The sequence below is a fragment of the Oryctolagus cuniculus genome, chromosome 17, assembly GCF_051225735.1.
Source record: "Oryctolagus cuniculus isolate XC-2025 breed Fujian yellow rabbit chromosome 17, ASM5122573v1, whole genome shotgun sequence".
Lineage (NCBI taxonomy): Eukaryota > Metazoa > Chordata > Mammalia > Lagomorpha > Leporidae > Oryctolagus > Oryctolagus cuniculus.
Window position 1 is genome coordinate 53,779,046 of NC_142883.1, and position 14,164 is coordinate 53,793,209.

At 48.2% G+C, this 14,164-nt stretch overlaps 1 protein-coding gene across 13 annotated transcripts in view; it reads right to left on the reverse strand.

Annotated features, from left to right (window-relative positions):
* STX8 (syntaxin 8) overlaps nucleotides 1-14,164 on the reverse strand; it is a 304,958-nt gene that overhangs the window by 205,157 nt on the left and 85,637 nt on the right. The window lies entirely within an intron of this gene.

The window sequence follows — 14,164 nt, forward strand, 5'->3', positions numbered from 1 at the left end:
TGAATGCACAGCCATCTGATAGAAGTGCCTGGTGACACCAGGACTTAAGGCTAGTATCTAAAGCAGGGAGAGCCTTGTAGGACTGAGCCCTTAAACTTGCAGAATCTGCCGCTGACCCTGGGTAGTGTCTGAATTGAAGTGCTGGATGGCCACTTGGTATCAGACGATTGTTGGAATGACGCACTCACTGTGCCACTCTTACTCATCCTCGCTCTCTTTCATCAGCTCCCACCACCCTGAACTAGCCCCTTCCTATGGATGAGAAACGAGTGAGCTGATAAAGAACGGCTCTTACAGCTTCCAAGTATTTAACATTATACATGCCTGGAAAAGGAGCACCTTCCTCTACAATCTCTCCTTGTGTTGTCTTATCTGTAGGGAAATTCGCCCCTGAACACATCAGATGAGAACCTGGCGGTTATCGCTGAGACCACAGACACCCAAGAAAACAACCTGTGTGGGGAAAAAAAAAAACCAAAAACGTACTTTACTGAAGCCCCCAAACCCAGGCGGCTTCAGTGGAATGGTTTCTGTGGGTACTGTGAGGTCGCAAAAACAGGCAAAGGCGGACGTGGAGCTCGGGACAGTGAACACTCGCGACTGCCCCTTCCTTCCCGAGAGCATGGGGACCGAGCAGCGAAGGCCCTTTCCAACGGAACAAGTCCCTAGTGGCACTGAAACCCGAAGGAGTACCCTCGGGGAATGAGTCATTTTGGACGCTCGCTCCCTTAGAGGAGAGAGCTGGGACCGTATTGACAAATAAGCCGAAACGCTGGAGAAGAAAATGCAACTTGAAATATGCAAGGCTACACACAGGAGCTCCTCCTTCCAGACAGGGCCTGGAGAGGCGCCGCGGCACTACGGAGAAGTGGCTGTTCGGCAGGAGTTGGCATCCGAGTGGAGGGTTGTCTACACAGCCGCTGAGTCGGTCCGTCTGCAGCCTGCCTCTGCTCCCAGCTGCAGTCCCCCAGCGTAGCTCTCCGGGGGATGGGAGGTTTGCCTCGCGGAGTGGCCGCGGTGCTAGCGTGCAGGCCAGGGAGCAAGTCAAGGAAGAGCCTGTAGGACAGACTCAGACGTGAAAGGAAATGAAGCAGATGAATGGGGTGAAAAAGTTACCCTTATCACATATGGGGAGGGGCCTGAATCTGCGCCCTCTTCTCCTCTACCACACGTGGAGGGGCTGCCCACCTACTGGTATATCCTTGCCCACTCACAGAGCTCCCACTTGAGAAAGGCGGCTTGGGAGTCTTCAAAAAACTTCATGAGAAATGCATATTATGGAAAAAAAAAAAAACAACCATGCATCCATTTCAAAAATTTTACACCAAAATAAAGTGATCTTTTAATTCCATTTTCCCATGAGCTTTCTGAAACACTCTCATGAACCTAGCTACTCAGACAGCAAGAAATCCCAAGCCAGCCACCTCTACTTATCAACACGCACCATCATGCATAAAGAGGAGGAGGCAATGAGCAACCAGCCAAGGTCTAAGGAAAGACCCTTAGCTTGCGTATTAGTCTGCCAAGGCATCACAGAACTGGAGGCTTAACCCACAGAGCTAATTTCCCCACGGTGCTGGAGGCTGGAAGCGCAGGATCAAGCTGTCAGCAGGGCTGGCTCCTTCTGGGTCCTCTCCTTGGCTAACCTCTCCCCCCTCCGCCCTGTGTCTTCAAATGGTCTTCCCTCTAAATGCGTCTGAAGGCCAATCTCTTTTAATAAGGATTATGGCCTACCTAAAGACTTCATTTTAACTTAATACTTTAAAAAAAGTTACTTTTATTTGCAAAGTTGAGAGATAGAGACAGAGAGATCTCCCACTGGCTAGTTCACTCCCCCACCAAATGCCTGCAACAGTCAAGGGTGGGTCAGGCCACAGTCAGGAGCCAGGAACTCCATCCAGGTTTCCTACATGGGTAGCAGGCACTCAAGTATTTAAGCCATCACTTGCTGCCTCCCTGGGTCTGCATTGGCAGGAAACTGGATTGGAAGCAACCATGAACCCAGGCATTCCGAGATGCAGGTGTCCCACGCGGCGTCTGAACCATTGTGCCAAATGCCTGTCCCATCACTTAGTTACTTGTTTAAAGACTCTACCCTTCATATACAATCATTCTGAAGTAGTGGGAACTACAGCTTTAACAGATGAATTGTAGGGGTACATAATTCAGCCCACTGCAGCATGAGAGAAAGATGAACAAAACCAGCTTACCTACAGGAAACAGAAATAATGCAAAGATCAGAGGAAAACACTTAAAGTTCTTTTTCTTTCTTAAAGAGTTATTTACCTGAAAGTCAATTACAGAGAGATGGAGGGAGAAATACAGACAGAGGTCTTCCATCCACTGTTTTATTCCCTAAGTAGCCACAACGGCCAGTGTGGAGCCAGCCTGAAACCAGGAGCTACATCCAGGTCTCCCACGTGGGTGGCAGGGGCCCAAAGATTTAGGCCATCTTCCACCCATGTTCCCAGGCCACTAGCAGGGAGCTGGATAGGAAGGAGAGTAGCTGGGACATGAATGAGCACTCATGTGGGATGCCAGTGTCTCAGGCAGTGGCTTTACCCGCTACACCATAATGCCAGCCAAAATTTAAAGTTGTAAGTAACACCATTCAAGGGCTTTTAAAGATATCACAGGGGCCGGCACTGTGGCCCAGCAGGTTAAGCTGCCTCCTGCGACTCCAGTATCCCTTTATCAGATGTCGGTTTGAGTCTCAGTGGCTTCGCTTTTGATTCAGATCCCTGCTAATGTGCCTAGAAATGCAGTGGAAGATGGTCCAAGTGCTTGGGCCCCTGCTATGTGGGAGACCTGGAGTTCCAGGCTCCTGGCTTTGGGCTGGCCCAGCCTTGCCACTGTAGTCATTTGGGGAGTGAACCAACGGATGGAAGATCTTTTTATCTCTCTGTTGCTTTGCCTTTCAAATAAATAAGATTTAAAAAAAAAATTGCAACCTTAAAAACCTGTAGGAAAAAAAAAAGGCAATCATGAGTATGAAGGCTTCTTGGTGTTTAAAACTGTGGTTCCCAAAATTATAAGTCGATTACAAGAGCTGAAGAACAGAGGAGAGCCAAGAATTACCACGAAATCGGGAGAACACATGGGTGAGTCTGGGTAAAATGCTCACGACAAAAAAAGGTGGGAGCTTTAGTTTAAAAACACGGAAGATGAGGGGTGTGAAGCAAAGTTCAAGAATTCTAATCTTGATTTATTCAGAGTTATTTATTTGCTTTAGACTTTGTCAGAGGAAAAAAAAAATGTAAACTTAGGTACGCATGCTAAAAAATGCTGCGGCCAAGGTGGGTGGCCTGACTGTGTATCCCTTTCTTGGGTGGAGAAGGGGGAAATTCATTTTCCCATAAAACTGCCACTTCCCAGCTCCTAGTTTGATCTGGAGAGCCCACTGTCGGCGGCTCCCAGGGCGTAGGAAGTCTGACCTCAGCCCCCATCTCTGCAGGGGCATGAAAGCCCCGGCCGCGACGGCACCTCCGTGGGGGCCAGGGGGCTTCAGCCCACTCACTGTGTAACCAAGCGCCTTCACTCTGGCACCTGGAGAAGCCTGTCTGTGGCTCTCCAGCTCAGATAAGAATCATAAAGCAGTTTTTTTTAATCATTCAAAGAAGTCTTATTTTAATAATGAGTTTTTTGTTTTTTTAAAGAAAAACATGAAGAAACCACAAATTGGGGAGATTGGGTTTGTGCAGGAAAATGCTGCTTGCAGCACTGTGTGTCAGGGGGAAAAATTATCTTTATATGCACGATTTGCATTCAGAGGATTAAAGTCAACAGGATGAAAGCAGCAAGTTGCTTGCTCGGCTCTCACGGTGGGGAAACTTCTGCCTGTGGGACTTCTGGTTCACGTCGATGTCTCTATGGAGAGACAAGAGGATCTTATTCTATCATCTTGCTCCAACTCTTTCCATAAAACTATTTTTGAAATGTCCTACATGTCCATGGTATGAAATGAAATTTGTGGGAGGCCACGGATTTAGACCAGAATCCTGTACTGGCTCCAGCAGATCAAACCAACATGGAGTCACTCACGCCAAACGAAACTCGCAAACTCAGCAGGACGCTCGTGTGACACACGCCTGAGTTTCAGTAACAGAAGCTGAGCTTTAGCCAGGCCCAGGCAGCCAACTGGTTCAAATATGGCAAATCAACTAAGCTCTATACCTCATCCCGTTTTTCTACCCACGAATACTAAACTGGGCCACATTTTAGCCCTGAAGTCCTGTGCACCTGTTCTGGTTTAGAGGGCTACCCAATTCTAGAATCCTAAGTACAAGCCGGTTAAGATCTTGAATTTGATGCAATTTTGTTTCTGGACACGTGTTTGGAAAAAAAGGGTGAGCAGGTTCATCTCTTGGCTCTCAGCCTACCTCTTTAACCCAAAGTCTGTATTTTAAACAGAAGAGATTTCACAAATAAGATCAGTGTAAGCAAATAATGAAGGATAGAATTAAAAGCGAGAGAATGATCCTGCGGGGGAAGCAGGACACACAGCAGACTCATAGAATGGCAAACGCCCCAACACAGCACTCCGGCCTCAGAATCAACCCTTGGGGCATTCGGATCTGGCTAAAAGGCCCATGGGAGTCTCACAGGCATGGAAAGCCATGACACGGTGGCAAAAAACAAACTAAATGAAAGATCCTGGTGAACAAGACCCCAGCAGAAGGAACAGGCCATCAAGGAGGGAGGCGCCTTTCTCTGAAGGGAGAAAGGAACCTCCACTGTGATCAGCCTTGACTAAACAAGTTCAGAGTCGGTGAACTCAAGGGGCTTCCATAGCCTAGACAGCTCATGGCAAGAGTCTCGGGTGATTGCTGACGTCATAAATAAGAGTGCCAATTGTTAAATCAACAACGGGAGTCACTGGGTACATGCTCCCCATGTAGGATCTCTGTCCTTAATGTGTTCTACTATGAAACTTAAAAACAACACTACTAGTCGAACAATACCCTATACCTTGTGCAGTTGTGTGAGTGCAGCCTGTTGAAATCCTTGCTTAGTGTATACTAAGTTGATCTTCTGTATATGAAGGTAATTGAAAATGAAACGTGATGAAGGGCGGGATGGGAGAGGGAGTGGGAGAGGGGAGGGCCACGGGAGGGAGGGAGGCTATGGAGGGGAGCCACAACAATACAAAAGTTGCACTTTGTAAATTCACATTTATTAAATAAAAAAAAACTATATAACAAACAGAAAAAAGAAAAAAAGAACTTAATACTTTACCCTTTTAGTATTTTTTATGTTCTACTTAAAACTATTTGTTGAACTCTGTAATTAATACACAATTACTCTTAGGTGTTTAATTAATGCTACAACTAGTACTCAAATAGTATTTTACACTTTGTGTTTCTGTGTGGGTGCAAACTGTTGAAATCTTTACTTAATATCTTTACTTAATTGATCTTCTGTAAATAAAGATAATTGAAAATTAATCTTGATGTGAATGGAAGGGGAGAGGGAGTGGGAGAGGGGAGTGTTGTGGGTGGGAGGGAAGTTATGGGGGGAGGAAGCTATTGTAATCCATAAGCTGTACATTGGAAATTTATGTTCATTAAATAAAATAAAGAATGGAAAACACCTTTGGTGCACTTATAGTGTGTGTGTATGTGTGTGGGGGGTGTGCACACGTGTGTGGTGGGTGTGTGTGTATATGTGGGTGTGCACACGTGTGTGGTGGGTATGTGTGTATATGTGGATGTGCACACGTGTGTCGTGGGTATGTGTGTATATGTGGGTGTGCACACGTATGTCGTGGGTATGTGTGTATATGTGGGGGTGCACACGTGTGTGGTGGGTATGTGTGTATGTGTGGGTGTGCACACGTGTGTGGGTGGTTGTGTATATGTGGGTGTGCACACGTGTGTGGTGGGTATGTGTGTATATGGGGGGGTGCACACGTGTGTGGTGGGTATGTGTGTATATGTGGGGGTGCACACGTGTGTGGTGGGTATGTGTGTATATGTGGGGGTGCACACGTGTGTGGTGGGTATGTGTATATGTGGGGGTGCACACGTGTGTGGTGGGTATGTGTGTATATGTGGGGGTGCACACGTGTGTGGTGGGTGTGTATATGTGGGGGTGCACACACGTGTGTGGTGGGTATGTGTGTATATGTGGAGGTGCACACGTGTGTGGTGGGTATGTGTGTATATGTGGGGGTGCACACGTGTGTGGTATGTGTGTATATGTGTGTGCACACGTGTGTGCGTGGGTATATGTGTATATGTCGGGGTGCACATGTGTGTGGTGGGTATGTGTGTATATGTGGGTGTGCACACGTGTGTGGTGGGTATGTGTGTATATGGGGGGGTGCACACGTGTGTGGGTGGTTGTGTATATGTGGGGGTGCACACGTGTGTGGTGGGTATGTGTGTATATGTGGGGGTGCACACATTGGGGGGCATCATTCTAGAAGCATCACATATATTAACCTGTCTCCTGTTCACAACACTATGAAACAGTACCAGGAACCCCCAGTTTACAGATGAGAAAGTGAGGACACAGGAAGATTAAGCAATCCTGCTCCAGGGCTCACAGCTAGTATCTGGGCCGGCAGGTTCTGACCCACTAACCACCACCTCCCTGATGCTCGTTCCTGCCACTCAACAAAGGTTTCAGGCCCCTTCTTTCTCAAGCAAACATACTGGTAGGAGTCCACCTTCTGGTGCCTGAAAGGGGCACAAGGTTAGTCGCAGTCATTGAGGTGGGAATTCACTTGGCAGGGACAAGATACCTAAAGCTCTTACTTTTGGGCACAGTGTCCCACAGTGTTTGAAATGCCAACTGTTCCATCAGCTAAAGACCTTAGACAAATGTGTCCCCTCCTGAACCAAAATGAACATATATCTAAAGAAAAAAAAAAAAGGACATTTTTGTTTTAAGCCAAGTATAAATTTGGGGGAGGGCTATTTGGTACAGCAGAATAACCTAACTTATTCTGACTGATAAAGTCTCTCAACGATGTTTCTAAATGAAAAAGAAAGGCGAAATAGAGTAAGTAACTTCCAAACCAGCAGTTATCCAAAAGAGACTCCATTCAGAGCCTGGGCTCTAGGAAGCTAAGAAGCCAAGAAACTAATATTTTTTTTTTTTGACAGGCAGAGTGGACAGTGAGAGAGAGAGACAGAGAGAAAGGTCTTCCTTTGCCATTGGTTCACCCTCCAATGGCCGCCGCGACCGGCGCACCGCGCTGATCCGATGGCAGGAGCCAGGAGCCAGGTGCTTTTCCTGGTCTCCCATGGGGTACAGGGCCCAAGCACCTGGGCCATCCTCCACTGCACTCCCTGGCCACAGCAGAGGGCTGGCCTGGAAGAGGGGCAACCGGGACAGAATCCGGCGCCCCGACCGGGACTAGAACCCGGTGTGCCAGCGCTGCTAGGCGGAGGATTAGCCTAGTGAGCCGTGGCGCCGGCCAAGAAACTAATATTAAAACTGGTCTGCACCCAACAGGCCTCATACAAGAGCAGCCACGAAACCATACCATCAGGAAGATTCTCTAATGCAGGACCGACGTGGGACCTTCTGCAAAGAATCATTAGAACACCGGATACCACACATATCCTCCCACAAAGACAGGCGCACAGGGAAAGGATTACAAGGTACCCAAGAGTCGCCAGCAGGGAAGGCAGCAGAAGCAGTGAAGGAGAAGCGGATCTCACAGCTCTACAATCACAGCACGATCAGAGAAGAGCGGTGATGTTTGCTGTTTCCAACAAGGTTGGAAAGAGCAGGATCTGAAAGGGAAGGGAGAGGCCGGCGCCGTGGCGCAGGTTAATTCTCCGCCTGCGGCACCGGCATCCCATATGGGTGCCAGTTCTAGTCCAGTCCGATCCAGCTCTCTGCTATGGCTTGGGAAAGCAGTGGAAGATGGGCCAAGTCCTTAGGGCCCCTGCACCCACGTGGGAGACCCGGAAGAAGCTCTTGGCTCCTGGCTTCGGATCAGCGCAGCTCTGGCCATAGCAGCCATTTGGGGAGTGAACCAACGGAAGGAAGACCTTTCTCTCTGTCTCTCCCTCTCACTGTTGTAACTCTACCTCTCAAATAAATAAAATCTTTTTTTAAAAAAAAAGGGGGTGGGGAGACAAGGGATTTGATAAAGCACACGCAGCACACCACTGGCTGAGGAAGCAAGTCTGAACAAACTGATTCACGGGCTGCAAACCGTCGGAAAAAGATGGTGCAGGGTTTTTTTGTTTTTAAGGCACAAAAGGACACCAAAGATGGAAAATAGGGCATCAGCGACAAAATAATGGAAGCTAAAAAGCTCGGGTATTTGGCAGACATTTCTTTAAACATAAACGAAGTGGCCCCGTCGCTTCAAGGAAAACAGCCGACAACAGTGGTTGCTGCGAATAACCTTGGAGTTCTTGAGTGGAAATTGGAGGCTTGGAAGACTTGTATCTGCCACCCCGAGCCTGACGGCGCTCGACATTTCAGAACTTTCCCGATGAGATCAGTGCTTATATTAACTGTGATTTTTTTTTTAATATTGTATAATGAACTGTGTCAACATTTGGAAGACCTGCTTACTTCAGTGAGCCAACATTTTCCAAATGATCAACGTGTGACATTGCAAAAGCCCAGCGTGGGGACGAGGCTCACGCCAAGTGTGAGGTGGACCAGCAGGCTGTGATGGCACAGAGCACGGAAAAGGAACAGGCAGGTTGGGTTCCAGGGTCCGCGGTACCACTCGCCTTTAAAAACCACTCTCGGGGCCGGCGCCGTGGCTCACTTGGTTAATCCTCCACCTGCGGCGCCGGCATCCCATATGGGCGCCGGTTATAGTCCCGGTTGGGGCGCCGGATTCTGTCCCGGTTGCCCCTCTTCCAGTCCAGCTCTCTGCTGTGGCCCGGGAAGGCAGTGGAGGATGGCCCAAGTGCTTGGGCCCTGCACCCACATGGGAGACCAGGAGGAGGCACTTGGCCGCAGCGCCAGCCATGGCGGCCATTTAGGGGGTGAACCAACAGAGGGAAGACCTTTCTCTCTGTCTCTCTCTCTCACTGTCTATAACTCTACCTGTCAAAAAAACAAAACAAAACAAAACAAAAAAACACTCTCTACTTGTCAAAAGGTCACTGAGTTACCTTTTTCTAGCTACGCATCTGTGGGACACGTATTTCATATACATCAGAGAACAACCACACCCCAACAGGTCAAACAGAGAAGACCGGCACCCCTCTGTCAAGTGAGATATTTGGAAAAACAGTAAATGAAGTGACTCTTCTTTTTTTTTTTTTTTTTTTACTTTGGAAAAAAACTATTTTTCATTAAAATCAACATATTGTGGTTTGTTACTATTATTTTAAAATTAATTAGTAAATAAAAATGCATTTGAAGTCACTTAAATTCTCATACAGTAAGTGTGGATAGACACAACCCTTATAAACTAAAGCTCTTCAGAGGTCCCAACAATTCTTAGGTATATAAAAGGGACCTGGACCAGAAAGTCTGGGACTTGCTATTCCAGGCAGAGAGGAATCTAATGAATGCCTGAGGAATGATGCTAACACCAGTTCAACCGACCTAAGGGTAGAATGTATCAGCAGACAGACACAGACTTCCACCATGATGAGAAATGCAATTACCAAAAACAACATCTCCATGTACGCACCTGAAAGTTGTTCCTAGCATTTTATAGAATTAAAAGCAGATACAAATGTGTGGGAAAACGGCTCCATTCAGAAACATCAAAGGACATTTTATTACATCTCTTTCAGAGAACGACAGAGGAAACACAGAGATGATAAAGAAACATAGGACAGTCATTAAGAAGCCTAATCTAGGGGCTGGCACGGTGGTGAAGCGGGTAAAGCCGCTGCCTATAGTGCCGGCTCCCATATGGGCACCGGTTCGAGTCCCGGCTGCTCTACATCTGATCCAGCTCCCTGCTAATGTGCTTGGGAAAGCAGCAGAAGATGGCCTGAGTGCTTGGGTCCCAGCACCCACCTGGGAAACTGGGATGAAGTGCCAGACTCCTGGCTTCAGCTTGGCCCAGCCCTGCCGACTGTGGCTAGCAAATCAGGGGATGGAAGATCTCTCTCTCTCTCTCAGCCTTTCAAATAAACAAGTAAATCTTCATAAAAATTAAAATAAAAATTAAAAATAAATTTTTGTGAAGTGCAGAAGTGCTATTTGAAGGAGGACTTGTAGCCTTTACTATATCTGAAAAGAAGAAATAGTGTAAGTTAGCATGGGGCCCTCGTCCCATTCAAAGTTACTGTTAACGTTAACTGTTTCCCAACCACGGCGGTTGGCTGTAGCTAACAGAACCCTCCATAGCTTTCAGGGCGTATGAGATTTTCCCGGTGGGAAGCCCTCCTCGCCCTGGTCCCTGTCCTCACCACTCACTGTTCTGCAGCCACAGAGCCTTTGGCTTCTGCACCGTGCAAGGTTCCACCTTGAGACGGCCCCTCCCTCCCTGGAAAGCTGCACTGGCCACCTTTGTACTGCCTAACTTGGGCCTGCTTCGGAAATGTCAGCCACACCCACCCCACCACCCTTCAAAATCAAACCTTCCGGCGCCCCTGCCACAGTCCCCCGTCCTCCTCCTGGACACCTCTTCCCACCAGCACCTTTACTCTGAGATGCACTTGTTCAGCATCTGTCTTCCTCAGCTAGACCGTCAGAGCAGTAAAGGGGGCTTTGTGTTCAGGTGTTACTGCTGCCACACGGGTAGCTGGTACTCAGTAAAGGTTTGCCGAATGAATACACGTCTCCTCCCTAATGTGGCTAACTCTTCTCCCTACAAGAAGCTATACTCTCTCAGTTCACATGTGTTAACTCCTGTGGGATAATGAAGAATGTATACAATATGTGAAATATGTAAGTGTGTATATACATATGCATAAAGTATATAAATATAAAATGTATACATTCATTAAAAATGACCTGGCTGTTGCACCCATGCAATTGAATCCCCCAAAGTCTGGGAAATTAACCCAATTACAGTGCTTGCATATGGGGCCTTTTGGAGGTGACAGGATTGGACTGGGTGGTCACAGGGTGGAGTCCTCATGACCAAATTCTGGTGGCTTGAATAAGAGACCACACAAGGACACACACTGAGCACCCCCTCCCTTCCCACGTCCTGCTCGGGGCCCTGCCAGCGAGGCCACTACTAGAGGCTGCACCAACAGGGCTCCCTGATCATGGACCGTACACCTCCGGAACCAGAGTTGGCATAAACCTCTTTCCTCTATAAAGGAGGCTGCAGCGGGAATCTGACTGTAGTAACAGAAAGCTAATACAACACGCTGACCGAATTCCAAGATCAGTAAGTAACGAGCTGAAGACTTTTATGGAATGGAAACCGCCAGCCTCACTTTGAGGGTCACACCCGTGCCCCACCTCCCGGCCTCTGCACATGCCGTTTCCTGTGTTTGAAATAGTCTTCCCTTTGCTTTTCATGGAGATAACTCCTGTTTGTCTTTAAACATTTTTTTTAAAGATTCACTTATTTGAAAGGCAGAGACAGAGAGATTGTCCATCTGGCTGCTCACTCCCCAGATGCTTCCCATAGCCAGGATTAGGCCAGAGCAACGCCAGGAGCCAGAGACTCCATCCGGGTTTCCCACGCAGGCAGCAGGGACCCAAGTATGTGGGCCATCACTTCCTGCCCTGCCGGGCGGAGCAGCCAGGGCACAACTCAGCACTCGGATATGGGATATGGGCGTCCCACGTGGTAGTTCAACCACCTGCCTGACAACTCTGGCTCCCGTTCATCCTTTTAAATCTCTGCTCCAGTGATAATGTCGCATAGAAGGCCTCCCGAACCCCCGAACCCGGCCAGGTTCTCGTGGTCACCAGTGGGTGACCGTTTGTCTCCGCAGTACCCAACGGCTGCCTCCCTACCAGACGAGAAACATCCACGTGGGCAGTGGTCGCGTCTTTTTGCCAGGGCTGAGGATGGGGAGTCTGGCCCGGTGCTTGGCACGTAACAGGCATTCAATGTTTGCTTAGTGAATAAACAACTTGGAGAAGGTACCAAGGAAGGAAAAAATATTACTTTGGATTTAGCAAAAAAGCCTTTACTAGGTTTAACAAGGCTTTTCTTATTAGGGGGGAAAATGTTTATTTAATCTAGACAAAAGAGAGCCATGGTGCTATTCTGTAAAACGTTCAAACGTACACGGAACCGTCGACAGAAGGAAAGGCGCACGGCTGCTAAAGTTGCACACCAAGAGAATTTACAACGCCTTCCAGGAAGGTCTTAAAGAAAGACTGGATGACAGAGACGACTGGGGGGACTCCTTCCAAATGCTAAAGAATGGCAAGGGGGGTCAGTGCTATGGCACAGTGGGTTAACGCCCTGGCCTGGGGCACCAGCATCCCATATGGGCGCTGGTTCTAGTCCCGGCTGCTCCTCTTCCAATCCAGCTCTCTGCTGTGGCCTGGGAAAGCAGTGGAGGATGACCGAAGTGCTTGGACCCCTGCACCCACGTGGGAGACCCAGAGGAAGCTCCTGGCTCCTGGCTTTGGATCAGCGCAGCTCCGGCTGTTGCGGCCAATTGGAGTGAACTATCGGATGGAAGACCTCTCTCTCTCTCTGCTTCTCCTCTCTCTGTGTAACTCTTTCAAATAAATAAATAAATCTTTAAAAAAAAGAGAGAGAGATGGCAGGGGAGAGACTCCTTTCTCTGAGACTCAAGAAAATTTAAGAGTGGAATACAGATTCAGAAGTGATTCCACTCATCCTTACCAGCTGACCGAAGCCCACCAGATGAAATCTCAATGAAAGAAACCTGAATTCAGACCAGCATAACTGATTAGAGGAAAAAAAAAATGTCTCTACCTGACAGTGAGGTGGGTTTATTCTCCAAATTTGAGGAGCAGGAATGGTTAGGTTCCCATGCCACAGGGGGGTGGGAAGGCCTGGTCTTAGCTCCCTGGGACATGGCTCTGAACAGTGGACCGGGGCATCTCCTGGGTCATGTTCCACCTGCAAAGCTGCACGCTACCTCAAACAAGCGCCTGTTTCCTCGAAGGGAAGGGAAACCAGTTGCTAGCTGCCTTGCTTCCTGCAAACGGTCAGCATTATCAGGCAGCATCACTCCTGCCACAGCCACAAGCTCACAAGGCTGGAAGGTGTCCTCTCGGCACACCTTCTGACATTTCCACTTTTCCAATGTGACTTCACCCCAGGAGGGCCACGCGGGAAAGGTGCACGGATTAAATCACACAGCACGGGAACAGAATGGGGACAGAAACAAAGGCAGACCTCTACAGCAGGATATCTTTTTTTGCCATGCCCATATTTCATCTACACTATATATGCCTCATGTGTTTCTCTTTATCAACTCACTATGATTTTTCTGGCTTATACAACCTACCTGAATCAGGAAATTTTATATCACTGTGAAATCACAAATTTCCTATGCTGGTCATTTTTATATCACATACTGAGATATACTACTATTAAATTGTAAGTTGTTTGAGGTTGGCATTTTGGCATAGCCGGTAAAGCCACTGCCTGTGACACTGGGATCATATGGGCAACGGTTCATGTCCTGGCTGACCTACTTCCCATCCACCTCCCTACTAATAGCCTGGGAAAGCAGTGGAAGGTGGCCCTACAGTTCAGGCCCCTGCCAGCCACATGGGAGACCCGAATGAAGCTCCTGGCTTCAGCCTGGCCCAGCATCAGCCACTGTAGTCATTTGGGGAGTGCATCAGTAGATGGAAGAGTCTGTCTGTCCCTCTCTTTCAAAATAATTTTTTTAATATTTTATTTATTTGAAAGACAGAGTTAAAGAGAGAGGTAGAGACAGAGAGGTCTTCCATCTGATGGTTCACTCCCCAAATGTCCACAACAGCTGGAGCTGAGTCAATCCGAAGCCAGGAGCCAGGAGCTTCTTCCAGGTCTCCCACGTGGGTGCAGGGGCCTAAGGAGTTGGGCCATCTTCTCTGCTTTCCCAGGCCATAGCAGAGAGCTGGATTGGAAGAGGAGCAGACGGGACTCGAACCGGCACCCATATGGGATGCCAGCGCTTCAGGCCAAATCTTTGACCCGCTGTGCCACAGCACCGGCCCCCAAAATAAATTTTTAAAAAATAAAATGTAGGATGTTTTTCTATGCATTACTTTCGATAAGCCTGCCTGACACACTTCGAGAAATTCTGCAGGGGTAGAGGGGTTGGAGGGCTTCAAAACGTTC